The sequence below is a fragment of the Castor canadensis genome, chromosome 14 (genome assembly GCF_047511655.1).
Source record: "Castor canadensis chromosome 14, mCasCan1.hap1v2, whole genome shotgun sequence".
In the NCBI taxonomy this organism is placed as follows: domain Eukaryota; kingdom Metazoa; phylum Chordata; class Mammalia; order Rodentia; family Castoridae; genus Castor; species Castor canadensis.
This window is the reverse complement of record NC_133399.1, coordinates 13,547,522-13,569,379: the sequence shown is the minus strand read 5'-3', so window position 1 is coordinate 13,569,379 and position 21,858 is coordinate 13,547,522. Positions and strand designations below refer to the sequence as shown.

General features: G+C 41.4%; 1 pseudogene; it reads left to right on the top strand.

The window, feature by feature from the left end:
* The first annotated feature begins 9,713 nt into the window (after nt 1-9,713).
* On the top strand, nt 9,714-10,660 carry LOC141416340 (olfactory receptor 10H1-like; annotated as a pseudogene).
* The last annotated feature ends 11,198 nt before the right edge of the window (nt 10,661-21,858 follow it).

Here is a 21,858-nt window from a genome sequence, read left to right as displayed (position 1 = left end):
CAAGTAGCTAGGATTTCCCTTAGTTTAAAGCAAACACCAGAGTACCAATCACTGGGTTTGATGGCCTTGGGTTAAATTACTCTCAGTTGAGCTGGTTGTATATCTGCTAGGCAGAGTACTGGCCTAATGGGCAAAAAGCCCTCAGTTTGATCCCCAGGACCAGAAAGGGGATGGGTGGGAGAAGAATCACTGAAGAATAAATAGATAGACAAAAACCACAAAGTAGAATGCATAGGAAAAATTTTTTTAAATAGAAATAACAAAAGGGGATAAAATGCAAGAAGGGAAAATGACAGAGAGGAGGAAAAGTCCATTTATAGAAAAAAAATTATGAAATAAGAAAAGGAATGGGGCACCCTTTCTTGGGACCCCTCCCACCTCTGGGGGATCTATTCTCCCACTTTATACTTTCAATCTTAAAAACTATCCTGCTTTACTAACAAACAAAAAAAGATAAAAGAAAAACTATGAGAACTCACTAATAAAGATAAAAGAATAGATAGGGAAAAATAAACTAGCCAAAGTTCCTCTGGGTGATAGCACTTCTTTTCAGGTCTTCTAAGGTTGGAATCTGCCAGGGAGATTGTCAGTCACTCATGCAAGTACTTCTAATTTGTCTCAGATGTCACCAAATAAGGTACAGCAGGCTATAGACTGCAAGTCACCTTTCTCACTGAACATTTTAGGACAATGCTGAGGACACCTGAGAAATTTTCTCTCTGGAGTCTTTTAGGTTGCATATTCAGCTGTGGCATATGTCATCTTGCAGGGCACACTTCTTGCCAACCAAGGCTTGACAGAAGGTGAACATTCCATGCAGGTGTAAATGTACCCTGAACCTTTTCAGACTGTGTGCTTAGGAATATTACCATAGTCCAAACTCAGTGCATTGCTGGAATTCAGCAAGGGTATGGAGAGCAACAGAAGCACCAATTGGTATTGGATGGGAGGCTTGTGGGGAGTGAATGATTACCTAGTGTCCACCCTAGCAAATCTCAAAATCCCACTCCCTTGAGAAAAAATACACATCTGGCATGGCATCCCAATACAGAGGGCAGTGTTGCTGATTGGCTGTACTGCACTCCATTTCTCTCACAGCCCATAAAACATAAAACTGTATGGGTGCTTGTGTCAGAGACACTCCCCAATAGCCACAAATGGTTCACATGGCCATTGCATCTCAGTAAGTGCAGAAAGCTTGGGTGTATATAGGGAGCCTGGAGTGTGATTCTGCCTGGTTTGGTGATCCCAGGGCATTTCATTCCCTAACAATAGGACCTTTCCCAGATGGCTCTTGGCTATCGCAATCAAGGTTTGCTCTGACCTTCAATATATTTGTTCTCCAGAGCTACCTCATTGTGCAGACTCCAGATCACCTGTTCATTCACTCTTTTTCTGCAATGTGCAGTCTTCTTTACTATGCTGTAATTCTTTCTCTGTCAACTTTAACTCCCCCAAGTGGAGAATTCCCTTCCACCCACCATAGTGCTAGGTGCCAGTAGCTAGGGCATTCACTTAGTTTGCTTTGTTCTTCTCCTTAGCCTCTTTATACGGCTGGCCTGATGAGGCAGCTGAAAGAATGTGGAACCATGTTGCAAGTTAATTTTTGGTTTCAATTCTGAGCCTGATGCTGGTGGGCCACTTCTGTTCAATGTAACATCTCTTTTCCCTTGTGTTTTATTTTTGTGATGCCTTTCTAAGTGGTATCAGGTTTAAACATTTGCATTTTCAAAATGTTTTTTAAAATGTACTCTTGATCTTTGTTCATTTTATTATTTTTAGGTACTTTTTTGTGGTACTAGGGTTTGAATTGAGGACCTATACCTTGAGCTACACCACCAGCCCCTTTTTGTGATAGGCTTTTTTCAAGCTAGGGTCTCAGAAACTGTTTGCCCAGGTTGGCTTTAGATCCTCCTGATCTCTGCCCTCTGAAAAGCAAGGATTACAGGTGTGAGCCACTGATGTTTAGATATTTTTAGAGACATGCTCTCACTTTGTAGTACAGGCTTGCCTCATACTCATTATCTTCCTCCTTCCGTCTCCTGAGGGCTGAAATTATAGGCATGCACCACCATGTCCAGTTTAACACTTGATTTTTGTGTGACAGTCTTGTATCTTCTTTCTAATTCATTCATGATTTCAATTAGTTATTTTGCTGCTTCTTTTGGATTTTCTCTGTAGACAGTTATTCTATACGTGTATAAACAGTATGTTCCATCCTATCCCAAACAATGGATGGATATTCATTAGCTTTAGCTTTGTTTTCCAACACCCTTCCTTGTATACATTATTATCCAGTATTTTCACTCAGTGCTTTATGTACAATTAGACACTTCTTTCCTTTACACAAAATAATTCCTAGATATACCTAAATTTTTACCTTTTTTTGCATTTTCTTATTGCTACTGGTATATTTGCCTTCTGGAAGTACATATTTCAGAACTTCCTCTGGTGAAAACTTTCCAAATTTTTTTTCCTGCAAATGTCTTCATTTTGCCTTTGTTCTTTGGGCAATTACTTCCTGTCAATAAATTTTAGCTATTATTTCACTGTTTTGGTCTGTCAGCTTTATCTATATAATATGGTTCTCAAACATTTCAAAAAAGCCTTATTTTGACAAATTATCACAGTCATTTTTTTTTGATGGTGCTGGGGTTTGAACTGAAGGCTTCACACTTGCTAGGCAGGCAGGCGACCATTAATTCACCTCCCCATCAAAAATAGAGATTAACATGACAGTAAAGTTCTTTTTTTAAACTATGGAGTTATTTATGAAAAAACCAGTTCAATTTCTGGCATAATGACGTTGAAATTACTATCACATTACAAGTAGAAATTAGTTACTATATAGGAAAATTAACAAGATTTTCAAAGTTTTTGACTATTGGAGTATAAGCCTTCTAAAAATATCCTGTGTAGTTCACAAATATACTTAGAGAAACTGGATATAATACAATGAACAAATGGTGATTCACAGAAACCTACGTGAAAACGTGAAGGGAGGATTTGTGTCTGTCTTTCCAGAGTCAACCATAGAGGATATTTTGTCTGAGGACAAGACATCTACACTTCAAACTCCTTTGCCAGGACCTGTTGAGAGAGGGATGTCCTCCTGACAAAAGCTTAGACTTTGAGAAGCGCAGCTACTCTCGATACCCTATAGGACTGTGATGGAGGAGAGATGATATATTCTGGGAGGAGTAGTGTCTAAACTGAGGCAGGTGTGAGAGAGAGGTGGGGAGAAAGTGGTCCCAGGAAGGAGGGAGGGAAGAAGAAAAGATGGAAGAAAGATAAAACAGGAAGATGAAGAGAGGAAATACAAAGATAATGGGAGATAGATGGGAGGAATGGCAGGCACATTTTCAGCTCACCATCCATCTCCTGGACTCTAAGGACTGTGCATTCTTCATCCCTAGACAGGTTGTGTTGAGGCCTCTGGGAACCCACCACTGGGAAAGACACCTGCAGAGATAAACCTGCTCCTTCACTTTGACCTTAGTGCTCTGCCCACAGTCTACCCCACAGTGGGCTTCAGGGCATCCCCAAGGGTCTGCAAGGAAGGTAAGTGAAGCCTTGTTTTCAGAGCTGGTTTCCAGGCTGAACTGGTAAGTGCTCTGGGTGCTGGAAGGCAGAAGGCATGAGGATCAGTGAAAACTGGAGTAGTAAGAGGCCCTGATTTGGGGAAAGAGAGGACAGTGGAATAACATGGAGGGGAGGTCTGCCCTCCCCAAGCAATGCACCTCCAAGCTGAGTCTCCAGGGTCCATTCTGAGGTGGAGTGCATTCCCCTTGCTGGGGTGGGGGAGGGCATTTATGAGGCAGACCGGCAAGTTTGACTGTGTCATCCTGCATGCTGGTGTGCTTATGCTTGCACTGTAGGTGAGTGTGTGTGGGGTTGTATGTGCATCTATATTAGATTCTTTTTTAAAATGTGGTATTGAGGTTTGAACTCAGGGCTTCATACATGATAGGCAGGTGCTATACCATTTGAGCCACTCTTACCAGCCCTGTTTTGTGTTGGGTATTCTCGAGATAGGATCTCTTGAACTATTTGCTGGGGATGGCTTTGAACCACAATCCTCCCGATCTCTGCCTCCTGAGTAGATAGGATTGCAGGCATGAGCCACTGGCACCAGGCTTCTATTAGATTCTTGTAGCTGCTTTTGCAAGTTACTACTACACCCTGGTAACTTAAAACAAGGGAAATTCTCCTTCTCCCTTTTTCTTTCCCCACCCCCAGAGGTTAAATTCTGAAACAAAAGTGTCAGCAGGGCCAGGCTCCCTCTGAAGACTAAGGAAAAATTCTCCCTTGCCTCTTCAGCCAGGTGTTTGTATCACTTCGACCTCTCTCTCCATTTTCACGTCTCCTCTTGTCTGTGTCATCTGCTTTTCTACTTGTTGGATTTAGAGCCCAACCTAATCCATGACAATCTCATCTCAAGATCTCTTCCTGAATTAAACCTGCAAAGACCCTGTTTCCAAACAAGGTACCATTGTGAAGTTACAAGTGGACATGAATTCTGGGTGTGTGTGTGGGGGCACTGGTCAACCAACACAAAGCTTTTGGACATGTGGCTGATGTGTGCACCTAGTTTATTCCTTTTTCAAATGAGCACTGGGCCTTTATCCATGCTAGGTAGATATATGCAGAATAAAGGACATTGTTATCATGTCTGGCTGAGTGTTCACTGAGTGTCATTGCCAGTGTATATTTTCGAACCAGGGTTCCTGGGTCTCTGTGGAACTCTGCCTGCTTTTGCACCTGTGCACATCTTAGCGCTGTAATACAGGTGCATGAGCAGAGACTGCTCCATGGGCTGAATAGTGTCCCTTGAGAAACCAGGGCACTGGGACAGGATCTGGGAGCCTGCTTGCATATGCACCAGCTTAGAGCTGTCTGTTAGCCTGCAGCAATGAAAAGGACTGTGGGTTTATCCTCACATAGATCCAGGTACCTGCGGAGAACTTGAGATCCCCCTTGGACAGCCTCATCAAGAGGTTTTTTGGGGAAAGTGTAGCCTGGACAACATTCCATGGAGAAAGGGACCTGAGAAACTAATTATTAGTAGCATCTGTGCATTTATGAGCAGGACTCCTGCCTTGAGGTGCTGAGAGTTGGGAGACATTCACAGTGTCAGGAAAAATTAGCCTGGTATGAGATTGACGTTCTGGATAGTTACAGCACCAACATGGGTCACCTGTCAGGGAATGATAAGTGAGGACCAGCTCAACAGACTACCATCAGCAATGGTGATAGATGACAGCAGTGATAACAGTGTCAGCTGTCAAGCTTTCAGAAATTTGTGCTGAGCACTTGGTGTGACAATCCCATGGGAATCTCACACTGCTTATCCCAACACACAATGAGAATTGTGGTTTTAGCTCAAGTTCTGCACAACTCCACAACCTGCTGTTGTCTCCGAGAATTATTTGTCCCTGTGAAATGAGGAGGGCTGGAGAAGAGGAAGACAATGGGCAGGCACAATGGTCAGCGATCAGGACCCAGGGTCAAAGCTGGGACTGGGTTCCCATGGAGGACAGCCACGGAGTGTGGTCCAGAAATGGTGGCTGAAGGAGGGAGGAATGAGGAATAGGAAGAATGAGTTGTGGCTGGTGTTAAAGTTATTCGTTTAGCTGGCCAAGTTCCCTCTAGCCCATGCATGTTTCTTTCACACGTGGGATGACCCTTCCTTGAGTCGAGTCAAATTGTCCATCTCCCAGGTGACATTCTGGGTCCTACAACACAAGCACTAGACTGACCTTTGCCAAGAAAGAACACATAGCAACTGTCCTCCAGGCAGGCTTTTGGTCAACTTTGTGATATTGGAGAAAACCTTGTCCCATGGGGAACATTTGAAAACTTGTCGAGACAGTAGCTTGAGTCAGTCAATGATACATTTATATCTGTATAAAAAACTATATATATATATATATATATATATATATATATATATATATATATTCACACATTTTTAGTGAACTTGAATGGCAGGCTTTTGAGTTCATTTTACTTGTCAACAAATGACATTTTATCCTGGTTGATCTGCAAAACTGTGAAAACCCTATTTTATTAATTTATACTTATCTATTCTCATTTGCTACTCTTGTTCCCACTCCCCATGCACCTGTCATATTCATTCAAAGTGTGTCCTTCTGTTTGCCTGGATTCTTACAACATAGGTCTTGTTGCACACACATTATTCAATGCTAGGATCTCTCTGCACTCAGAAATGTGTCATCCATTTTACTGTATTGATGTCAAGTTTGTGGTTCCTAAATTTTCCTTGGATTTCATGATGTGCATTCACCCCATTTTTACTCCCCCACTTTCCCAGCTTGTGAGGTTCTTCAGGCTGCCCCAACTCTGTGCCATCCCACACAATGCTGCAGTGAGTGTCCTTGGTCATATCCCTTTACCTGTGTGAGAAGTGTCTTCAAGTGGATTTCCAGGAGCTGTGTGTATGGGTCATAGGGTAAGTGTCCTGTATTTGATGATGAACTACCAGGTCCTTGATGGAATGGCTGCCTTAGGTTTTTTTTTTTCACTTGACTAACAATATTTGTATACATTTATGGTGTCCCGTGTGATAATTTGATTCACGTATATAATGTGGAAAGATCAAATCAGGGTAAACATCATATCCATGTCCTCAAGCATTTATGATTTCCACAGGTTGGAAAAGCCCAGTCTCTTCTAGTGTTATTTTGAAGTATATAAAAAATTGTCACCTTTAGTCTAGGCCAACCTGTAGCAGCATCCAGCTTCCTACATTTTTTTTTCACTGATGGAAGATGATGTCACTTCCTTGTGGTTTTTCATTCTTTTTCTTTCCTTACTTTATTGTTCCAAGTTGCGTGTTTGATTTTGCTATTAACCTACTGTACTTCCTTTTCTTCAGATTGCCTGGGATTACTCTTGTCCATTTTCTACCCCAACTGCAGTCTGTTTTTCTTGTTGGTTTGTGGACATTCTTTGTAGAGTTTCAATATTAATCTTGTGGTTTAAAAAATATATTTTGTCAGACTGGGATTTGAACTGAGGCCTTGCACTTGCTAGAGAAGTTCTCAGGTCTTGAGCCATGCTTCCAGCCCTTTTTTCTTTACATTATTTTTCATATAGGGTCTCACTCTTTGCTCAGGGCTTCCTCAGATGGTGATCCTCCTTCTTATGCCTCCTGAGTAGCTGGGATCACAAGTATTTGCCAGTATACACAGCTTGTTTGTTGAGACGGTGTCTTACTAACTTTTTGGCTGGGCTAACCTTGAACTGCCTCCTGGTATCTAGGATTACTGGTGTTTTAACACTGCACGTATCTTCTTTCAGACTGTCAAGTATTAACTTTATCCATGATTCTCTTTGTTTAAGAGATCTGTCATGTCAATATTGGTGTTTATCACCTTTTTAATTTATTTTTTGGCTCAAGCTTTTCTTTTTTTAATAGTTTGATTTGATTTTTAAGAAGTCCCCACAATGAAAAACAATCATCCAACATTTATTTTATTTATTTGCTTATTATTTTAAATGTTTTCTTTCCTCTTGTTTTTGAGTACTGGGGTTTGAACTCAGGGTTTTACACTTGCTAGGCAGACACTCTACCTCTTGAGCCAAGCTTCCAGCCTGTTTTTCTCTGGTTATTTTTGAAATAAGGTCTCACTCTTTTTGCCCAGGCTGGCCTGGGCTGCAGTCTTGTTATTTTGTACTTCCCACCATAGCTGGGTGACAGGTGCATACCATGCCCACCTATTGGTTGAGATGGAGCCTCTAGAACTTTTTGCTTGGATTGCATTCAAACCAAGATCCTCCTGATCTCAACCTCCCAAATACTTTGGATTACAGGGATGAGTCTCCAGTTCCTGGAAGTTTTTGTTTGTGAGGTAGTGTCTCACTAATTTTGCTCAGGCTGGTCTCAAACTCATGATCCTCTGCTTTTGCCCCCCAAGAAGCTGGCAAACATTTCTTTTAGTTATTTTATTTTTATCTTCCACAGTTAGGCCCTTTATTAGTCTTGATTCTGTCTTTGAATGTATCTCTTATCACTATAGAAAGATACTTTTCTCAACAGCTTCCTCTGAACAATTCCTCCTTTGCCTATTAAATGTGTGCTGTGATCTCACCTATCAAGGCCTGATTCTTTGTCTAAGGCTTCCATTTTGTCTACTTTTTAGGGCTTCCTTTCCCTCATCTATGTTAAGGTTAGTCTCGTTATTCATGGATCTTTATTTAGTCATGGAAGTTTTGTAATAAGTGTGTCACTTTCTCAAGAACTCCAACTACATATTTTACGAGGACATCTTTGGGGAGATTATCTATGTGGGAGAATTACCATCTGGCTATTGTTGTCTTTCAATTTCAAGATTTTTAAAAATTATCTGCCATGTTTTCTGTTCATGAGAGGTTTAGTTGATTTCCATGGATGTCTTCTATGGTCTGGGTTAAACTAAAGCCTATACACTTAATCATTTTTGGTGCTAATTTGAATAGTGCCTTCCTTGTGTTTTACTTTTCATTTAAAAAAAACAACTTGAGACAATTGGCAAATACAATACAGAAAATTCTTGTACTTTTCTCACATAACTTCTCTCAGCAGTACAATACATAACCCTAGTATAATTATCAGGAATTTAACATCACCACAATTATTTTAAGCAGACTACAGGTCTGAAGTTTTGCCAGTTTTTCTACTAATACAGTATATATTCTAGCATACAATCAATTTGACTTAGTTGTCATTTCAAATTTCATTACCATTTAGTTCTTTCTTTTTGGCAGTACTGGGGTTTGAACTCAGGGCCTCCCACTTGCTAGGTAGGTGCTCTACCACTTTAGCCAAGTCCCTAACCCTTTTAGTTTAGTTATTTTTGAGACAAAGTCTTGCTTTATGCCTGGGATGGCCTAGACCATAATTCTCTTTAATTTTACTTCCTGTGTAACTTTGACGACAGGGGAACACCACCTGGTGAGAAGGGGTCCCGTGAGCTTTTTCTCTGGGCTGGCATTGAACCATGACCCTCCCTATCTACAACTTCCAAGTAGCTAGGATTACAGGCTTGAGACACAGTGCTCAACCAAGTCATCTACCTTTGAATTGGGGACTCAACTGACATGTCACTGAGTAGAAACTCTGAGGTCCTAGCACTGTGATTTAAAAATAGTAATAATAATTGTTTTTATCAGTAGCACTATTTATTGAGTTCTTATCAGAGGTCATGTACTTAAGATCCATGATTTTGTTTAAACCTCAGCACATTATTACAGTTCTTCCTGCATTCATGAGTTCCACATCTGTGTTTCAAAAATGTAGTTAGGTCTGTGATTCCTGAGTCTATATTAAGCAAATATCAATTTTTTTCTTGTGATAATTCTTTTAAAAATATGGTATAATGACTACTTATATCACAATACATTGTGTTCAATATACTAAGTCATCTAAACATGATTTAAAGTCTGAGAGTATGTTCATAGGTTCTATGCAACACTGCTGTATTCTCAAAAGGGATTCGAGCACCTGAATTTTTGACATCTGGTGGATAGGACTGTGCTGAACCTAATGCCCTATGAATGCTAAGGGATGATAACATAAATACGTATTTGCAGGTCAACTAATCATATCTTGGATAGGTGAAGGAGCCTCTCACATGTTCTTGCATGTCAGAACTCACTGGGAGCCCTTGTGCTCCTAAACACTGAGTAATGTTTTCTGTCTCCCATCAGGTATGGCTGCCATACCTGGTGTAAACTTCACCTTCATGTCTGAGTTCATCCTCATTGGCTTTTCCACCTTTCCCCGCCTTCAGCTGATGTTCTTCCTGCAGTTTCTGCTGATGTATTTGTTCATACTCCTGGGCAACCTGCTCATCATGGCCACCATCTGGAGTGAGCGCAGCCTCCACACACCCATGTACCTCTTCCTGTGTGCCCCGTCCATCTCTGAGATCTTCTACACTTTGGCCATCATCCCACGCATGCTGGCTGACCTGCTGTGCCCCACCGCTCCATCCCCTTCCTGGCCTGTGCCTGGCAGATGTTCTTCTCCTTCACATTTGGCTTCACCCATTCCTTCCTACTCACTGTCATGGGCTATGACCGCTATGTGGCCATCTGTCAACCACTGCACTACAATGTGCTCATGAGCCCCCGTGGCTGTGCCTGTCTGGTGGCCTGGTCCTGGGTTGGTGGCTCTGTCATGGGGATTGTGGTCACAACATTCATATTCAACCTTTCCTTCTGTGGACCCAATGAGATCCACCATTTCTTCTGCCATGTGCCATCTCTGTTGAAGTTGGCCTGTGGAGAAGATGTACCAGTAGTGGCCAAAGTTCTGGGCCTGGTGTGTATCTCAGCCCTTCTGGGCTGCTTCCTCCTCATTCTGCTCTCCTATGCCTTCATTGTGGCTGCCATCTTGAGGACCCCCTCAGCTGAGGGGCGACACAAAGCCTTCTCCACCTGTGCATTCCACCTCACAGTGGTGATGGTGCACTATGGCTTTGCTTCTGTCATCTACCTAAAGCCCAAGGACCCCCAGTCTCTTGGAGGAAACACTTTGAAGTTCTTCACCTACACAGTCCTCACACCCTTCCTCAGCCCCATCATCTTCAGTATGAGGAACAAGGAATTCAAGACCACCATGAAGAAGTCTTTGCTGAGCAAACTCTTTCCCTAGAATCCCTGAAGATGCTGGCTTTCTAACAGGAATATGGTGGGAGGAAGCTCATTTATTCTTCCCCATCACTCTTCCCTCTGTCTTTCCATTCTGTCTGTCTCTCCCTATGTTTCTCTATTTCTGTATCTCTCTCTGCCCTGCCATATGCTTTCCTTCCTTGTGAATAGTGATGCTACATCATGTCAAACTTTTGAATATTTTTCATTGATTAGATATGGTCTTTTGGGGAACATTTATTGAGAAATTTACAAACTATATAATTTGCCCATTTATAGGTTTTTGTAATAATCAGCACAGCCAATTTAAAACCCTTTATATCCGCCACAAGAAACTCTGAACCCTAAAAGGTAAGGTGGTAAACATCTGTGATCCTAGCACTAAGGAGGCTGAGTCAGTAGTATTGCAAATTCAAGCCCAACTTGGACTACATAGTAAATTTGGGGCTAGCTGTGTCAATGCAGCAAGACCCTATCTCAAAAAAAATTCTGAGACCTTCACTCATATACTGGCAACCACAAATATACTGTTTTGTTTCTATGGGTTTACTTCATTTCACACAGATGGAATCATACAATGTGTGTCCTTTTGTGTCTCAGTTCTTTCATTCAACATCATTCTTTGAAGGTTGATCACATTGTAGCAAGGATCAGGTGGTTGCATGATATTCCATTAATTGGATAGTTCACATTCTGTTACACACTCATGAGTGGATGGGCATTTGCATTGTGTCAACCTTTTGGACTATGATGAATTATGCAGCTGTAAATATTCATGTACAAGCTTTTGTGTATGCATGTCTTCATAACTTTTGGTATATACCAGGGAGTGGAGTTGATGGGTCACACAGTAACTCTGCATTTAATTATTTGAGGATCTACCATAGTGGCTTCCAAACCAATTATCCCATTTTATATTCTGACCAGCAGTGTGTAAATGTTCTGATTTCTCCACATCCTTGCCAACTCTGTTATGTTCTGACTTTTTGATTATAATCACCCTAATGATGGGTTTTTTTGGGGGGGTTGTGTAGTACTGGGTTTTGAACTCAGGGCCTTGCCATTGCCAGCTATACCCCCAACCCTTTTTGCTTTAGTTATGTTTCTGATAGGGTCTCATTCTTTTGCCCATGGCCAGACTCAGACCACAATCCGCCTACTTCTGCCTCTTGTGTAGCTGGGATTGCAGACATGGGTTGCTATGCTTTTTTTTTTTTTGGTGGTACTGGTGTTTGAACTCAGGGCTGCACACTTGTTAGGTGGTGTTCTGTTGAGCTACTGTGTCCATGTTACTTGTTCTTTGAGATAGGATCTCACTAACTTTTTGCCTGCAATGGCTTCTAACTGAAATCCTCCAATCTCTGCCTCCCAAATAGCTGGAATTGCAGGTAGGAGCTATTACACCTACCTCTGTTTTATTTTTTCTTTTTCTTTTTTTATTGCTTTTTAATTTAATTTTGCACTGCTGGTATCATTCCCAACGTCTAGTGCATGCTATACTCGAGCCTTACTGGGTTTTGATTTGCATTTCCCTGATGAGAAATGTTTAGCACCAATCCATTTCCTTTACAAGAAATGTCACTGTGGTTCCCCTTGATCGTCAGAGAAAAAGCCAACTTATAGTTTGCTTAACCAAGTGTCAAAACATTCTGAAATGAAAACAAGCTTTATTCTCACTCCTATACTTACTTTTTAAAATAAACTTAAAGCAACCAAAAATTTCACTTGATTAATAAATGTTGCTTTTTGTTTGTGTCGTATACTAGACTCTAGGGTCAGTATAAAGTGAGGGAGACAGGGTCCTGAAAGGATAGAATGGCACTTCCTCTTCATTTAAAATGTTGACATTTTGTTCATCATGGAATTTTAAAAATTAATTTTGAATTTTTACATGCATCAAATCAATCATACCATTCCTCATAAACACATTCAATTTTAAAGGAAATAAAATAATTTTGAATAAAAATATTGAATTCCATACTGTTTGTCTTGGCTACTGAATTTTTGTTGACCTCTTAGATTGGGTGCCATTCGCCCCTTAGGTGACAGCTTCACCTCCTCCCAAAGGGGAAAATGCTTGCATTGACTCCTTACTTGAGCCCACAAATTAATTAAAAGCAGGAAAACCTTGGCATCATTGTCTCCATTTTGTATCTGTCTTTGTGCTAAGCCATTCTCTTTACAGTCACTTTACAATCACCTTGGATCCAAAAAAGGACAAAACTGATAATATCTTGATGACAATGAACTGGAGCTCCCTGGAACTGCCACCCTTCCAGTGAGGACAGTTATCTCAAGAATTCTCTCAAACAGAAACCAGATTACTCCCTCCAGTGATAACGTTCCAAAACTGGACCAGACGACCTGCCTGACCAAGACTGTTCTGCAAGTCACAACTACACCTGGGATGAATTGTTTAACTACACATACCTTTGTCCCCTGCCCTCAGTTCTTTTGTCTGTTTTAACCTGTAGCTCAGATCTGTACCCCAAAGATGGCTGAAGATGAGCTGAGTGCTCACTCTGCCTTTCCTATGGCACATCCCAAACCATGTAATAAACCTCCTTTGTTTGCCTTCACCAGGCCTCTTTATTTGGCATTTATGGGTGGGTGTCTGGACCTGGCATATGGAATCTCAGAGTTTTACCTTGGGTCCAGAACTCCAGTTTCATCATCTCTAGATGACTTAGAATACTCATACAGTGTAAATGGTGTACGGAGTTGTTAAACAGTATGTTCAGGGAATAATGACAAGGAAAAATTCTTTTTGGGAAAGATGCCATTTTGAAAACGTATCTTCAGTCTGCAGTTGTGAGGAAGGTTAAATGAAGGAAAGATCAGGCCTCACAGAAAAATATTACCTCTTTGATTAACCATGCTTTGTCTCAGAACTGCCCTCAGCTGGCCGGGAACCACCCATGCCCTGCCCCACTCATTGATTATTGGTGGGAATCTCCCAGTTCTCCTCTTTCCATAGGTTAATGTCGGCTTTACAAAGCACCTGAAGAGTGGAAATATGCTGTTGAGGTGGTGAAAGGGGGCCAGGATCTGAACACACTTTGATGGGAGAGCCATCCCTGAGTTGCTGGTAGGTTGGCAATGAGCTGTGAGAGAGAGGAGGGTTCATGAATGGTATCTGTGTGTGTGTGTGTGTGTGTGTGTGTGTGTGTGTGTGTGTGAAAGAGAGAGAGTGAGGCAGAGAGAGAGAGAGAGAGAGAGAGAATATGACAATGATATTCACATGCTAGAAATTTGGACATGTTAAGTTAGAGATACCTACTACATAGCCAGGTAGAAGTTTTGAGAAAGGAGTTGGAAAGGGATGAAGGTAAGAATTTGAGGGAACCTTACTGTACAGATGGTCCATAAAGGCATGACACCTGATGAGTCTCCCTGGGACAGAGGGACTCTAATGAAGTACAAGTTTGGAATTATAATGGCTGCCTTGTGTTTCACTGTATAATTTGTTCAACATTCCTTTATTAGTGGACATATTTGTTATTTTTTAAAATAAATATAACTACTATGAGCATCTGTTTTCACAGATACATAAAATATGTATATGGTGTTGATATAATTGGATGGGAAATTGAATCAGGAGTCAAGATTTGAACCCAGATTAGTCTGACTGATGGTTTCCTAAGGTTCTGAGAGACAATGAGGTTTCTCACAGTAAATATATTAGCCAACAATCTGATTTGTTCAACATTGTGGCTATTATATTAACGCAACATGGAAATATTTGTTAAGAATTGAACACATATTCTAAGTACCGTGTTGGTGCTGGGTGTGATAATGAACAAGGTGATCAAACCTCCTGATCTTATGTAGCCCAAGTATCCACAGTAAGCATAAGACAGGTGCCCAACTCATAGTTGGTACCCATCCATTTTCCAGGTCCTCTATCCACTGGGAGATCAGTAGGGTCAGAGACCATGTGGGTCTTTGATTTAAAAAGTAAGTCTGATTCATATTCTTGGCCAGAATGGCTTTATTGCTGGGAGAGGGAGACATCTTAGCTCAACGTGTAAGAATTACTTAGGAATTCCTAAAGGACCAATTTATTTTAAATCATGAAGAACTTCTGACTTGAATTTTTCCATGGATATTCCAAAGATGCATGGTCCAAAGGATGGCATGTCACAATTACCCTCATGTGCCATAAAGTACTCTTAAGAATGTTGGAGTATTTGATTTGGAGAATGGCCATTATGCTTGGATTAGGACCCACACAACCTACTATAGGAAGACACTGAAGGGAGAGGATGTGAAGTCAGAAAGGACCCACATTGGAAGGCTAGCTCCTCCATGCTGTGTGGTCTTGCATGAGTTATGCATCTTTGGAGCAGAAATTTCCCCATCAAATGGGTAGGGGTGATTCTATTTTTCCACATCCCACCTTGTGATGCTGTAATGACACCATGTGCCTGAGAAGTAAGAAGAAACACAAAGCATAGCATGAATTCTGAAAAAGACTTCTCTGGTTTCCCCAGTGTTGACTGAAAGGGTTCCCTACTTCCTCCCACTCCATGTGTTACAGAATGTATTTACTCCTTAAGTGATGGAGAAAGGCTGAACTCATGCTTCAGGACAAATGATGTATAGTTTGCTATTCCAACACAAAAATGGCTATTTTTAACAAATTATAAATTCCATTCAGTGGGATCAATGATAAGTCTCTCTTTTCATGGAGAAACAGTTGAGCAAAGTCTGTATGACCATGACATAAGATTACTTCCTGGGCTCCACAATCATTGTCCTTATACAGCAGAGATTTCCCTGGTGGCCCATGTGCTGTGTCACTTTCAAACAGCACACAATATCTCTCAGCGAGATTTTTCCCTTGAATTTACCATGAAGACTTAATCTGCCTGTCTACAAGTATTCATGATTAACACTAGAAACGTCAAGGTTTACTTAACTATTTGCTTGGGAATCAGCTTATTGCTCTTTATAATTTCTCTTACATAGAATTGGGCAAGCTAAAATATAGGGTGTTTTTTGCTCTGCTATACAATAATCTGAAAAAGTCTTTTGTAGATTGAAAAATCTGAGGTATACCTACCTGGTGCTGTTAGGCATGAAGCCCTCCATTTCTCATTGAATAACAGCTTTGCATTGTTTGAAATACTTGGTAACACTGTATTTAAGAAGACAGGGAAGGGACTAAAGGTTTGGTTTTGACAACCAAACCTGTTATTTTCTCATACATGCTTCGTTCCATCCCAAATAAATCCCTAATATTGAATAACCCTTGTGCACACACTTAAAATATGGTCAACTGGAAAGAATTAGAAAAATATAGGTGACTATGTGTTGAGGGAGTATTATCTCTAACAGTAGAAATTGGGAAGCTAATTTAGTGATTCATAGGTTATTATAAATTTTCTGGGTAGAGTTTGCTCAGCAAAGTCTTCCTCATGGTGGTCTTGAGTTCCTTGTTCCTGAGACTGAAGATGATGGGGCTGAGGAAGGGTGTAAGGACTGTGTAGGTGATGCCCATCAAAGTGTCTCCTTCTAGAGACTGGGGGGCCTTGGGTTTGAGGTAGATGACAGAAGCAAAGCCATAGTGCACGATCACCACTGTGAGGTGGGATGCACAGGTGGAGAAGGCTTTGTGTCGCCCCTCAGCTGAGGGGATCCTCAAGATGGCAGTCACAATGAAGGCATAGGAGAGGAGGAGGAGGAGGAAGCAGCCCAGGAGGGCTGAAATACATACCAGGCCCAAAACCTTGGCCAGCACCAGCACATCTTTTCCACAGACCAACTTCAACAGAGGTGGCACGTGACAGGCAAAATGGTGAACCTCATTGGGGCCACAGAAAATGAGGTTGAATATGGATGTTGTGACCACAAACCCCATGACAGAGCTACCAACCGATGACCATGCCACCAGATAGGCACAGCCACGGGGGCTCATGAGCACATTGTAGTGCAGTGGTTGACAGATGGCCACATAGCGGTCATAGCCCATGACAGTGAGTAGGAAGGAGTGGATGAAGCCAAATGTGAAGGAAAAGAACATCGGTCAGGCACAGGCCAGGAAGGAGATGGAGTGGTGGGTGGGTGGACAGCAGGTCGGCCAGCATGCATGGGATGATGGCCAAGGTGTGGAGGATCTCAGAGATGGACAGGGTGCACAGAAAGAGGTACATGGGTGTGTGGAGTCTGCACTCACTCAAGATGGTGGCCATGATGAGCAGGCTGCCCAGCAGTGTGAACAGATACATCAGCAGAAACAGCAGGAAGAACATCAGCTGAAGGCAGGGAAAGGTGGAAAAGCCAATAAGAATGAACTCAGTCACTGCTGAGTGATTGTCTCCCTGCATGGAGGCTGTGCCTGGGTTGAGGTTCAACAGGGAGAGGTCAGCTAGTGGGTGGGAAAGGTTTCACCTTAATCAGGTAGCATTAATTTAGATCCCACCTATAACTTAGTCCTCTCATCAAAGTAGGAAGATGGTACCATTATTTTCATCTCCATCTTGAGTTTTATTGGCATATGTGTTGACAATATTGGCATACACAAAGGCTAAGAATATTGCTGGAGGGATGGAGGTGTGGCTCAAGCAGTAGAGCACCTGCCTAACAAGCACAAAGCCCTGAGGTCAAACCTTACTACCGCCAAAAAATGTTGCTCAAATTGAAGCTATTGAAGTACCTAATTTAAGACTTGAGCCTACATTTGAGCTGACTCCAAAAACTATACCCTGAAGTTTTCCTGTACCTTGGTTCCCCTAGTGAAAAGATCCCTTTGTTGGATCTTTTATCCATTGCTTCCTATGGATATAACTCCTGGGACCAAGAGCAATTCCATCTTAATTTCTATCAGTCAGATTCTTCCTCTGGGGTTATTCTTGGGGGCATCAGATACAACAGACTGTGTTGTTCTAAGGAATGTGACTGAAATAAAAATGTTTTGTTTTCCAGCTCCCATGAGTCTATCCAACATAATTATCAGACAGAAGGAGGATGGAGGTAGCAGACACACGTTAAAATCCCTACTCTACTCCGTATTTTAGCAAGGTTTTTCACCTCTCTTCCTTCCATTTCCCCTCCCTACCTCAAAGGGTGATATGAAAAACTGAGTTGTTCTTAGAAGATGGCAGTCCATATTAAGTCAATATGATGTGAGAAAATGTACCTGGTTGTGCTCAGTAAATAATCCCTATTAAGTGAGATTTCAGTGTTTCTTTATGAATCATTTAAGTATGTATGAATTTTTTTAAGTAGACAATGTAGCTGGGAGGAGTGTCTCACACCTGTAATCCTAGCTACTCAGGAAGCTAGGATCATACCTGTAATCCCAGCTACTCAGGTTCACAGTATAAGGACATCCCAGGCAAAAAGTTAGTGAAACATTATCTCAACAAATAAGCTAGGCCTGGTGGTGCAATCCTGTCAATGCCACTATGCTGGAGGAATGGGTAGAAGGATTTCAACCCAAACTGTCTCAGGCAAAAAGGCAAGACCTTATCTGAAAAATTACCTAAAGCAAAAGGGACTGGAGGTGTGACTCAAGTGCTAGAGTTCAAATTCCACTCAAGTGGAATGAACACCATTCATAAAATCCAGAAAGTAGAAACAACCCAGATGTTCATCAACTGGAGTGTATCCATCTAGTGACATGTTTGGCTATAAAAGAACTGAAGCTATAATACATTTTACAATGTAGATGAACCTTGAAACCTGACTTAACAAAATAAATGAGACATAAAAGGCCACATATTGTAGGATTCCTTTTATATCAAATGTCTTCAGTAGGTAAACCTACAGAAATAGAAAGATCAGTGGTTGACTCTTTTCAACCTTATATTGTTTAAATTTATTGAACAATCAGGTGGAATTTGAAGCAGCTGATAGCTTGTGAGGGGCTGGGGAAAAGGAACCATTGGGAATGACTGTTATTGGGTACAGGGTTTCCTTTGAGGGTAATGGAAATTTCTAGCACTAGATAGAGGGGTGAGTTGTACAACATTGTAAGTATATTTCATGTCACTGAATTTTATGTATTACTTATTTTTGTTATGGTTTGTTTTTATAAATATATTATTAATACTATTTTTATTTGCCTAATCATAATTTCATGATTGTATACATTATGGGGTACACATCATATATATATATATATATATACATATATATATATATATATATATATATATATATATGTATATATATATATATATATGTACATATGTATATGTATTTATGTGTGTATGTATGATTAAATCAAGATCATGACTATATTTATATTACCTCAATAATTCATTATTTAAAAAAAATTTTTGGTGGGATTAAGGTTCGAACTCAGGACTTCATGCTCACAGGTAAATGCTGTACCAATTGCTCCACACATCCAGTGCATTTTGCTCTGGCTCTTTTGATGATTGGGTGTTGTAAACTATTTGCACAGGCTGGCCTCAAAGCATGATCCTCCTGATCTCAGTCTCCCATGTAGCTAGGATTATAAGTGTGAGCCACTGGTACCTGGCTTCTTTTTTAAAAAATTTTGTGAGGGAGGAGGCCCAATGTATACACATGTAAGTAAATGTAAAAACAATAAAATAAAATGAAGAAAAAAAGATGTTTTTTATAGTGCTGGGGCTGAAGCCCAGGGCCTGTGTATGCTAAGCAAGCATTCTACCACTGAGATACACTCTCACCCTCTAGTATTTTATGGTAAGATATTTAAATTTTGCTCTCTTGTTTATTTTGAACCTTATGTTATTGTTGACAATATTTACCTTTCTCTATGATACATCTCAAAACTTAGTCCCCCTCCCTACATCGAAATTTTTACCCTTTGATCAACAATATCCTATTCCCTCACTCCCTCCCCACCCTCTACCAATGCCTGAAAAGGTGATTGAATGGCAAATTTTATGTGCATTTTTCCACAAGAGCAGGTGACAGAGCTCGGTGACAGAGCACTTGCCTCACATGTGCAAGTCTCTAGGTTCAACCCTCAGAACTGTCCCCCAAAATCAGCTTACAATTTTATTACATTAAATTGTACAAAGTAAAGGGTTTCAGTGCTGGAGGTGAGACTCAGTTGTTAGAGTGCCTGCCTAGCCAGTGCAAAGCCCTGAGTTCAAACTCTGGTACCATTGGGAAAAAATAAGGGGTTTCATTATGACATTTCTATACATGAATACAATGTAGTTGGTCATATATGCCCCTCTTCCTTATCCCTCCTTCTCCTGATCATTTTCCCTCACCCTTCCACTTCTGTAATAAGAAGAAAAAACAAGGTCATAGAAAATATCACTTTTTAAAAATGTAGTTGTTACTCAACTATCAGCTTAGTGTAACCCAAAATAAATACCTCAAATATGCTAGGTGCCAGTGGCTGTCATCATAGCTACTCAGGAAGTAGAGATCGGGGAGGATCATGGTTTGACGCCATTCCAGGCATATAGTTTGAGAGATTCATCTTGAAAATACCCAACACGGAAAAGGGCTGGCAGAGTGGCTCAATGGTGGAATTCAACTAAAAGTATGAGACTTGGAGTTGAAACCCCAATACCACTGAAAAATATCTCAGATAAATCAACGTAAAGGAAGGAAAAATTTATTTTCAGTTCATGACCAAGTGACTCCACTGCCTTGAACCTGGGGCAGCACGCCATGGCAGAAGCACATGGGGGAGTAAACCCAATGACCTCTTAGATGGGTGTGAGAGACAGGAAGAGACCAGGGTGCCAGAATCTCTCCAAAGGCACACATCAAATGACCTAAACCCTCCCACTAGGCCCTACTTCCTAACAGTTCTACCACCTCCCAATAATGCAATGAGCTGGGACCCTCACCTTTAACACATGGGTCTCTAAGGGTCCAAACTGTAGCAGTAGTGAATGGCTTCATAAGCAGGCTTCAATCTTTGATGGAGCCCTTGCAGGCTTACCCTGAGAAACAAAGCCATCTAATTTGATAAGTGGAGACTGCATTTCCCCAAATAGCACCTGTTTCCAGGGTCTTGGCCTCTCTCCTTGCAACCATCTGCATCTTTTCCCCACTTCATGGTCAGCATTTGTCTGTCACTCCCTATGAAGGTGGTCCCAACTGTTCCTCACAGTCCTACCTTCTGAGATCATAGAGGGTAAATAGCTTGAAATAAGAGCCTCTGAAAAAAGACCAAAAGGTGACATGGATCCTATGTGTTGTGTTCACAGGTCTTCCATGTTTCCATATGGTCTAGGGCAGCGTTCCCCAACCTCAAGATGTTCACACTTGGGTCCCCATTATTCATTCTGTAGGTTCTATTCTGTGCCTTCTGTGATTTTCATCAGTATCCCTGGGTCTCTCTAGCTTAGTTTCTGATCAGTGGTGACAAGCGAAAATGTCTCCAAACAACACCAATGTCCCCATGGGATTGTGAAACATTTTCCACAGTTGAGAATGTGAACAATGTCCATAGCCCAGGGAGGGCAGTTCCAACTCCTTGGCACTCCACTTCTGCCTGGGTCCCCCATCCTCCCCTTCTCCACCTTGCAAATGCCTAGGTAAGATTCAAGTTCAATATGGCTGGCTCTGTACAGATCACCTGAACATTTTCTCCCCACAATAGACTTAGTCACTTCTTTCTGGGTGCTACCCAAAGAACAACTCCTAAGTGAGGATAAAATCTGTGCTCATGACTTTGTCATGTGTTTCCTTATCATGCATCAGATTGGAAGCACATCTGTCCCCAGCACTGGGCTCTGAATGCTCGAATCAAGGATTGTTGTTTTTACAACCCCAACACGTGTACTCAGCAAAAAAGTCCCCCCATGTTAATAGCTGCCCTTTACTGGCTTTGTCCCACGGGCCAAAAAATGGGCTGAGTGGTTCTTCTTCAGTCTTTCCGCCCATTCTCCATTTTACAGACAAGGAACTTGAATCCCACAAAGCACTCTCACTTTTCCAGGTACCATGATTAAGGAGTATGGCAGCCAGGATCTGAACTTAGGTTTCTCTGATTACAATGTGTGTCTTTTCCTGACCTCTTGTTATGCTCATTACTTATTGGTGGCTATTAATGAAAATCAGAAGCTATTCTCAGGTCAATCAGATGACTCTTTCCCAGAATAGACCATACCCACACTCTCACTCTTTATACCACCAAAGATCACCAGAATCCACAGAAATAACTATGAAAAGCTAAGTCTGGGTCACATCTGGAGGTGTTGGCTGAAGGCTGCATATGCCACTTTCTGTCATGAC